Raw genomic sequence first — 9,342 nt, forward strand, 5'->3', positions numbered from 1 at the left:
AAAGTGAATAAAGTGAAAAACAATGATAAATATTACATACATTAATGTATTTTTTTTTTTTTTTTTTTTTTTTTTGCTTGTTGGTTGTATTTTGGGTAACCTAATTGACTCGTCCTAACCAAATTATAGAAAGGTTAGGACGAGATGGTTAGGTTAGGTTAGGTTAGGTTAGGTTAGGTTAGGTTAGGTTAGGTTAGGTTAGGTTAGGTTAGGTTAGGTTAGGTTAGGTTAGGTTAGGTTAGGTTAGGTTAGGTTAGGTTAGGTTAGGTTAGGTTAGGTTAGGTTAGGTTAGGTTAGGTTAGGTTAGGTTAGGTTAGGTTAGGTTAGGTTAGGTTAGGTTAGGTTAGGTTAGGTTAGGTTAGGTTAGGTTAGGTTAGGTTAGGTTAGGTTAGGTTAGGTTAGGTTAGGTTAGGTTAGGTTAGGTTAGGTTAGGTTAGGTTAGGTTAGGTTAGGTTAGGTTAGGTTAGGTTAGGTTAGGTTAGGTTAGGTTAGGTTAGGTTAGGTTAGGTTAGGTTAGGTTAGGTTAGGTTAGGTTAGGTTAGGTTAGGTTAGGTTAGGTTAGGTTAGGTTAGGTTAGGTTAGGTTAGGTTAGGTTAGGTTAGGTTAGGTTAGGTTAGGTTAGGTTAGGTTAGGTTAGGTTAGGTTAGGTTAGGTTAGGTTAGGTTAGGTTAGGTTAGGTTAGGTTAGGTTAGGTTAGGTTAGGTTAGGTTAGGTTAGGTTAGGTTAGGTTAGGTTAGGTTAGGTTAGGTTAGGTTAGGTTAGGTTAGGTTAGGTTAGGTTAGGTTAGGTTAGGTTAGGTTAGGTTAGGTTAGGTTAGGTTAGGTTAGGTTAGGTTAGGTTAGGTTAGGTTAGGTTAGGTTAGGTTAGGTTAGGTTAGGTTAGGTTAGGTTAGGTTAGGTTAGGTTAGGTTAGGTTAGGTTAGGTTAGGTTAGGTTAGGTTAGGTTAGGTTAGGTTAGGTTAGGTTAGGTTAGGTTAGGTTAGGTTAGGTTAGGTTAGGTTAGGTTAGGTTAGGTTAGGTTAGGTTAGGTTAGGTTAGGTTAGGTTAGGTTAGGTTAGGTTAGGTTAGGTTAGGTTAGGTTAGGTTAGGTTAGGTTAGGTTAGGTTAGGTTAGGTTAGGTTAGGTTAGGTTAGGTTAGGTTAGGTTAGGTTAGGTTAGGTTAGGTTAGGTTAGGTTAGGTTAGGTTAGGTTAGGTTAGGTTAGGTTAGGTTAGGTTAGGTTAGGTTAGGTTAGGTTAGGTTAGGTTAGGTTAGGTTAGGTTAGGTTAGGTTAGGTTAGGTTAGGTTAGGTTAGGTTAGGTTAGGTTAGGTTAGGTTAGGTTAGGTTAGGTTAGGTTAGGTTAGGTTAGGTTAGGTTAGGTTAGGTTAGGTTAGGTTAGGTTAGGTTAGGTTAGGTTAGGTTAGGTTAGGTTAGGTTAGGTTAGGTTAGGTTAGGTTAGGTTAGGTTAGGTTAGGTTAGGTTAGGTTAGGTTAGGTTAGGTTAGGTTAGGTTAGGTTAGGTTAGGTTAGGTTAGGTTAGGTTAGGTTAGGTTAGGTTAGGTTAGGTTAGGTTAGGTTAGGTTAGGTTAGGTTAGGTTAGGTTAGGTTAGGTTAGGTTAGGTTAGGTTAGGTTAGGTTAGGTTAGGTTAGGTTAGGTTAGGTTAGGTTAGGTTAGGTTAGGTTAGGTTAGGTTAGGTTAGGTTAGGTTAGGTTAGGTTAGGTTAGGTTAGGTTAGGTTAGGTTAGGTTAGGTTAGGTTAGGTTAGGTTAGGTTAGGTTAGGTTAGGTTAGGTTAGGTTAGGTTAGGTTAGGTTAGGTTAGGTTAGGTTAGGTTAGGTTAGGTTAGGTTAGGTTAGGTTAGGTTAGGTTAGGTTAGGTTAGGTTAGGTTAGGTTAGGTTAGGTTAGGTTAGGTTAGGTTAGGTTAGGTTAGGTTAGGTTAGGTTAGGTTAGGTTAGGTTAGGTTAGGTTAGGTTAGGTTAGGTTAGGTTAGGTTAGGTTAGGTTAGGTTAGGTTAGGTTAGGTTAGGTTAGGTTAGGTTAGGTTAGGTTAGGTTAGGTTAGGTTAGGTTAGGTTAGGTTAGGTTAGGTTAGGTTAGGTTAGGTTAGGTTAGGTTAGGTTAGGTTAGGTTAGGTTAGGTTAGGTTAGGTTAGGTTAGGTTAGGTTAGGTTAGGTTAGGTTAGGTTAGGTTAGGTTAGGTTAGGTTAGGTTAGGTTAGGTTAGGTTAGGTTAGGTTAGGTTAGGTTAGGTTAGGTTAGGTTAGGTTAGGTTAGGTTAGGTTAGGTTAGGTTAGGTTAGGTTAGGTTAGGTTAGGTTAGGTTAGGTTAGGTTAGGTTAGGTTAGGTTAGGTTAGGTTAGGTTAGGTTAGGTTAGGTTAGGTTAGGTTAGGTTAGGTTAGGTTAGGTTAGGTTAGGTTAGGTTAGGTTAGGTTAGGTTAGGTTAGGTTAGGTTAGGTTAGGTTAGGTTAGGTTAGGTTAGGTTAGGTTAGGTTAGGTTAGGTTAGGTTAGGTTAGGTTAGGTTAGGTTAGGTTAGGTTAGGTTAGGTTAGGTTAGGTTAGGTTAGGTTAGGTTAGGTTAGGTTAGGTTAGGTTAGGTTAGGTTAGGTTAGGTTAGGTTAGGTTAGGTTAGGTTAGGTTAGGTTAGGTTAGGTTAGGTTAGGTTAGGTTAGGTTAGGTTAGGTTAGGTTAGGTTAGGTTAGGTTAGGTTAGGTTAGGTTAGGTTAGGTTAGGTTAGGTTAGGTTAGGTTAGGTTAGGTTAGGTTAGGTTAGGTTAGGTTAGGTTAGGTTAGGTTAGGTTAGGTTAGGTTAGGTTAGGTTAGGTTAGGTTAGGTTAGGTTAGGTTAGGTTAGGTTAGGTTAGGTTAGGTTAGGTTAGGTTAGGTTAGGTTAGGTTAGGTTAGGTTAGGTTAGGTTAGGTTAGGTTAGGTTAGGTTAGGTTAGGTTAGGTTAGGTTAGGTTAGGTTAGGTTAGGTTAGGTTAGGTTAGGTTAGGTTAGGTTAGGTTAGGTTAGGTTAGGTTAGGTTAGGTTAGGTTAGGTTAGGTTAGGTTAGGTTAGGTTAGGTTAGGTTAGGTTAGGTTAGGTTAGGTTAGGTTAGGTTAGGTTAGGTTAGGTTAGGTTAGGTTAGGTTAGGTTAGGTTAGGTTAGGTTAGGTTAGGTTAGGTTAGGTTAGGTTAGGTTAGGTTAGGTTAGGTTAGGTTAGGTTAGGTTAGGTTAGGTTAGGTTAGGTTAGGTTAGGTTAGGTTAGGTTAGGTTAGGTTAGGTTAGGTTAGGTTAGGTTAGGTTAGGTTAGGTTAGGTTAGGTTAGGTTAGGTTAGGTTAGGTTAGGTTAGGTTAGGTTAGGTTAGGTTAGGTTAGGTTAGGTTAGGTTAGGTTAGGTTAGGTTAGGTTAGGTTAGGTTAGGTTAGGTTAGGTTAGGTTAGGTTAGGTTAGGTTAGGTTAGGTTAGGTTAGGTTAGGTTAGGTTAGGTTAGGTTAGGTTAGGTTAGGTTAGGTTAGGTTAGGTTAGGTTAGGTTAGGTTAGGTTAGGTTAGGTTAGGTTAGGTTAGGTTAGGTTAGGTTAGGTTAGGTTAGGTTAGGTTAGGTTAGGTTAGGTTAGGTTAGGTTAGGTTAGGTTAGGTTAGGTTAGGTTAGGTTAGGTTAGGTTAGGTTAGGTTAGGTTAGGTTAGGTTAGGTTAGGTTAGGTTAGGTTAGGTTAGGTTAGGTTAGGTTAGGTTAGGTTAGGTTAGGTTAGGTTAGGTTAGGTTAGGTTAGGTTAGGTTAGGTTAGGTTAGGTTAGGTTAGGTTAGGTTAGGTTAGGTTAGGTTAGGTTAGGTTAGGTTAGGTTAGGTTAGGTTAGGTTAGGTTAGGTTAGGTTAGGTTAGGTTAGGTTAGGTTAGGTTAGGTTAGGTTAGGTTAGGTTAGGTTAGGTTAGGTTAGGTTAGGTTAGGTTAGGTTAGGTTAGGTTAGGTTAGGTTAGGTTAGGTTAGGTTAGGTTAGGTTAGGTTAGGTTAGGTTAGGTTAGGTTAGGTTAGGTTAGGTTAGGTTAGGTTAGGTTAGGTTAGGTTAGGTTAGGTTAGGTTAGGTTAGGTTAGGTTAGGTTAGGTTAGGTTAGGTTAGGTTAGGTTAGGTTAGGTTAGGTTAGGTTAGGTTAGGTTAGGTTAGGTTAGGTTAGGTTAGGTTAGGTTAGGTTAGGTTAGGTTAGGTTAGGTTAGGTTAGGTTAGGTTAGGTTAGGTTAGGTTAGGTTAGGTTAGGTTAGGTTAGGTTAGGTTAGGTTAGGTTAGGTTAGGTTAGGTTAGGTTAGGTTAGGTTAGGTTAGGTTAGGTTAGGTTAGGTTAGGTTAGGTTAGGTTAGGTTAGGTTAGGTTAGGTTAGGTTAGGTTAGGTTAGGTTAGGTTAGGTTAGGTTAGGTTAGGTTAGGTTAGGTTAGGTTAGGTTAGGTTAGGTTAGGTTAGGTTAGGTTAGGTTAGGTTAGGTTAGGTTAGGTTAGGTTAGGTTAGGTTAGGTTAGGTTAGGTTAGGTTAGGTTAGGTTAGGTTAGGTTAGGTTAGGTTAGGTTAGGTTAGGTTAGGTTAGGTTAGGTTAGGTTAGGTTAGGTTAGGTTAGGTTAGGTTAGGTTAGGTTAGGTTAGGTTAGGTTAGGTTAGGTTAGGTTAGGTTAGGTTAGGTTAGGTTAGGTTAGGTTAGGTTAGGTTAGGTTAGGTTAGGTTAGGTTAGGTTAGGTTAGGTTAGGTTAGGTTAGGTTAGGTTAGGTTAGGTTAGGTTAGGTTAGGTTAGGTTAGGTTAGGTTAGGTTAGGTTAGGTTAGGTTAGGTTAGGTTAGGTTAGGTTAGGTTAGGTTAGGTTAGGTTAGGTTAGGTTAGGTTAGGTTAGGTTAGGTTAGGTTAGGTTAGGTTAGGTTAGGTTAGGTTAGGTTAGGTTAGGTTAGGTTAGGTTAGGTTAGGTTAGGTTAGGTTAGGTTAGGTTAGGTTAGGTTAGGTTAGGTTAGGTTAGGTTAGGTTAGGTTAGGTTAGGTTAGGTTAGGTTAGGTTAGGTTAGGTTAGGTTAGGTTAGGTTAGGTTAGGTTAGGTTAGGTTAGGTTAGGTTAGGTTAGGTTAGGTTAGGTTAGGTTAGGTTAGGTTAGGTTAGGTTAGGTTAGGTTAGGTTAGGTTAGGTTAGGTTAGGTTAGGTTAGGTTAGGTTAGGTTAGGTTAGGTTAGGTTAGGTTAGGTTAGGTTAGGTTAGGTTAGGTTAGGTTAGGTTAGGTTAGGTTAGGTTAGGTTAGGTTAGGTTAGGTTAGGTTAGGTTAGGTTAGGTTAGGTTAGGTTAGGTTAGGTTAGGTTAGGTTAGGTTAGGTTAGGTTAGGTTAGGTTAGGTTAGGTTAGGTTAGGTTAGGTTAGGTTAGGTTAGGTTAGGTTAGGTTAGGTTAGGTTAGGTTAGGTTAGGTTAGGTTAGGTTAGGTTAGGTTAGGTTAGGTTAGGTTAGGTTAGGTTAGGTTAGGTTAGGTTAGGTTAGGTTAGGTTAGGTTAGGTTAGGTTAGGTTAGGTTAGGTTAGGTTAGGTTAGGTTAGGTTAGGTTAGGTTAGGTTAGGTTAGGTTAGGTTAGGTTAGGTTAGGTTAGGTTAGGTTAGGTTAGGTTAGGTTAGGTTAGGTTAGGTTAGGTTAGGTTAGGTTAGGTTAGGTTAGGTTAGGTTAGGTTAGGTTAGGTTAGGTTAGGTTAGGTTAGGTTAGGTTAGGTTAGGTTAGGTTAGGTTAGGTTAGGTTAGGTTAGGTTAGGTTAGGTTAGGTTAGGTTAGGTTAGGTTAGGTTAGGTTAGGTTAGGTTAGGTTAGGTTAGGTTAGGTTAGGTTAGGTTAGGTTAGGTTAGGTTAGGTTAGGTTAGGTTAGGTTAGGTTAGGTTAGGTTAGGTTAGGTTAGGTTAGGTTAGGTTAGGTTAGGTTAGGTTAGGTTAGGTTAGGTTAGGTTAGGTTAGGTTAGGTTAGGTTAGGTTAGGTTAGGTTAGGTTAGGTTAGGTTAGGTTAGGTTAGGTTAGGTTAGGTTAGGTTAGGTTAGGTTAGGTTAGGTTAGGTTAGGTTAGGTTAGGTTAGGTTAGGTTAGGTTAGGTTAGGTTAGGTTAGGTTAGGTTAGGTTAGGTTAGGTTAGGTTAGGTTAGGTTAGGTTAGGTTAGGTTAGGTTAGGTTAGGTTAGGTTAGGTTAGGTTAGGTTAGGTTAGGTTAGGTTAGGTTAGGTTAGGTTAGGTTAGGTTAGGTTAGGTTAGGTTAGGTTAGGTTAGGTTAGGTTAGGTTAGGTTAGGTTAGGTTAGGTTAGGTTAGGTTAGGTTAGGTTAGGTTAGGTTAGGTTAGGTTAGGTTAGGTTAGGTTAGGTTAGGTTAGGTTAGGTTAGGTTAGGTTAGGTTAGGTTAGGTTAGGTTAGGTTAGGTTAGGTTAGGTTAGGTTAGGTTAGGTTAGGTTAGGTTAGGTTAGGTTAGGTTAGGTTAGGTTAGGTTAGGTTAGGTTAGGTTAGGTTAGGTTAGGTTAGGTTAGGTTAGGTTAGGTTAGGTTAGGTTAGGTTAGGTTAGGTTAGGTTAGGTTAGGTTAGGTTAGGTTAGGTTAGGTTAGGTTAGGTTAGGTTAGGTTAGGTTAGGTTAGGTTAGGTTAGGTTAGGTTAGGTTAGGTTAGGTTAGGTTAGGTTAGGTTAGGTTAGGTTAGGTTAGGTTAGGTTAGGTTAGGTTAGGTTAGGTTAGGTTAGGTTAGGTTAGGTTAGGTTAGGTTAGGTTAGGTTAGGTTAGGTTAGGTTAGGTTAGGTTAGGTTAGGTTAGGTTAGGTTAGGTTAGGTTAGGTTAGGTTAGGTTAGGTTAGGTTAGGTTAGGTTAGGTTAGGTTAGGTTAGGTTAGGTTAGGTTAGGTTAGGTTAGGTTAGGTTAGGTTAGGTTAGGTTAGGTTAGGTTAGGTTAGGTTAGGTTAGGTTAGGTTAGGTTAGGTTAGGTTAGGTTAGGTTAGGTTAGGTTAGGTTAGGTTAGGTTAGGTTAGGTTAGGTTAGGTTAGGTTAGGTTAGGTTAGGTTAGGTTAGGTTAGGTTAGGTTAGGTTAGGTTAGGTTAGGTTAGGTTAGGTTAGGTTAGGTTAGGTTAGGTTAGGTTAGGTTAGGTTAGGTTAGGTTAGGTTAGGTTAGGTTAGGTTAGGTTAGGTTAGGTTAGGTTAGGTTAGGTTAGGTTAGGTTAGGTTAGGTTAGGTTAGGTTAGGTTAGGTTAGGTTAGGTTAGGTTAGGTTAGGTTAGGTTAGGTTAGGTTAGGTTAGGTTAGGTTAGGTTAGGTTAGGTTAGGTTAGGTTAGGTTAGGTTAGGTTAGGTTAGGTTAGGTTAGGTTAGGTTAGGTTAGGTTAGGTTAGGTTAGGTTAGGTTAGGTTAGGTTAGGTTAGGTTAGGTTAGGTTAGGTTAGGTTAGGTTAGGTTAGGTTAGGTTAGGTTAGGTTAGGTTAGGTTAGGTTAGGTTAGGTTAGGTTAGGTTAGGTTAGGTTAGGTTAGGTTAGGTTAGGTTAGGTTAGGTTAGGTTAGGTTAGGTTAGGTTAGGTTAGGTTAGGTTAGGTTAGGTTAGGTTAGGTTAGGTTAGGTTAGGTTAGGTTAGGTTAGGTTAGGTTAGGTTAGGTTAGGTTAGGTTAGGTTAGGTTAGGTTAGGTTAGGTTAGGTTAGGTTAGGTTAGGTTAGGTTAGGTTAGGTTAGGTTAGGTTAGGTTAGGTTAGGTTAGGTTAGGTTAGGTTAGGTTAGGTTAGGTTAGGTTAGGTTAGGTTAGGTTAGGTTAGGTTAGGTTAGGTTAGGTTAGGTTAGGTTAGGTTAGGTTAGGTTAGGTTAGGTTAGGTTAGGTTAGGTTAGGTTAGGTTAGGTTAGGTTAGGTTAGGTTAGGTTAGGTTAGGTTAGGTTAGGTTAGGTTAGGTTAGGTTAGGTTAGGTTAGGTTAGGTTAGGTTAGGTTAGGTTAGGTTAGGTTAGGTTAGGTTAGGTTAGGTTAGGTTAGGTTAGGTTAGGTTAGGTTAGGTTAGGTTAGGTTAGGTTAGGTTAGGTTAGGTTAGGTTAGGTTAGGTTAGGTTAGGTTAGGTTAGGTTAGGTTAGGTTAGGTTAGGTTAGGTTAGGTTAGGTTAGGTTAGGTTAGGTTAGGTTAGGTTAGGTTAGGTTAGGTTAGGTTAGGTTAGGTTAGGTTAGGTTAGGTTAGGTTAGGTTAGGTTAGGTTAGGTTAGGTTAGGTTAGGTTAGGTTAGGTTAGGTTAGGTTAGGTTAGGTTAGGTTAGGTTAGGTTAGGTTAGGTTAGGTTAGGTTAGGTTAGGTTAGGTTAGGTTAGGTTAGGTTAGGTTAGGTTAGGTTAGGTTAGGTTAGGTTAGGTTAGGTTAGGTTAGGTTAGGTTAGGTTAGGTTAGGTTAGGTTAGGTTAGGTTAGGTTAGGTTAGGTTAGGTTAGGTTAGGTTAGGTTAGGTTAGGTTAGGTTAGGTTAGGTTAGGTTAGGTTAGGTTAGGTTAGGTTAGGTTAGGTTAGGTTAGGTTAGGTTAGGTTAGGTTAGGTTAGGTTAGGTTAGGTTAGGTTAGGTTAGGTTAGGTTAGGTTAGGTTAGGTTAGGTTAGGTTAGGTTAGGTTAGGTTAGGTTAGGTTAGGTTAGGTTAGGTTAGGTTAGGTTAGGTTAGGTTAGGTTAGGTTAGGTTAGGTTAGGTTAGGTTAGGTTAGGTTAGGTTAGGTTAGGTTAGGTTAGGTTAGGTTAGGTTAGGTTAGGTTAGGTTAGGTTAGGTTAGGTTAGGTTAGGTTAGGTTAGGTTAGGTTAGGTTAGGTTAGGTTAGGTTAGGTTAGGTTAGGTTAGGTTAGGTTAGGTTAGGTTAGGTTAGGTTAGGTTAGGTTAGGTTAGGTTAGGTTAGGTTAGGTTAGGTTAGGTTAGGTTAGGTTAGGTTAGGTTAGGTTAGGTTAGGTTAGGTTAGGTTAGGTTAGGTTAGGTTAGGTTAGGTTAGGTTAGGTTAGGTTAGGTTAGGTTAGGTTAGGTTAGGTTAGGTTAGGTTAGGTTAGGTTAGGTTAGGTTAGGTTAGGTTAGGTTAGGTTAGGTTAGGTTAGGTTAGGTTAGGTTAGGTTAGGTTAGGTTAGGTTAGGTTAGGTTAGGTTAGGTTAGGTTAGGTTAGGTTAGGTTAGGTTAGGTTAGGTTAGGTTAGGTTAGGTTAGGTTAGGTTAGGTTAGGTTAGGTTAGGTTAGGTTAGGTTAGGTTAGGTTAGGTTAGGTTAGGTTAGGTTAGGTTAGGTTAGGTTAGGTTAGGTTAGGTTAGGTTAGGTTAGGTTAGGTTAGGTTAGGTTAGGTTAGGTTAGGTTAGGTTAGGTTAGGTTAGGTTAGGTTAGGTTAGGTTAGGTTAGGTTAGGTTAGGTTAGGTTAGGTTAGGTTAGGTTAGGTTAGGTTAGGTTAGGTTAGGTTAGGTTAGGTTAGGTTAGGTTAG

Source organism: Pogonomyrmex barbatus, unplaced genomic scaffold, assembly GCF_055798465.1.
Source record: "Pogonomyrmex barbatus isolate J1 unplaced genomic scaffold, ASM5579846v1 scaffold5, whole genome shotgun sequence".
Classification (NCBI taxonomy): domain Eukaryota; kingdom Metazoa; phylum Arthropoda; class Insecta; order Hymenoptera; family Formicidae; genus Pogonomyrmex; species Pogonomyrmex barbatus.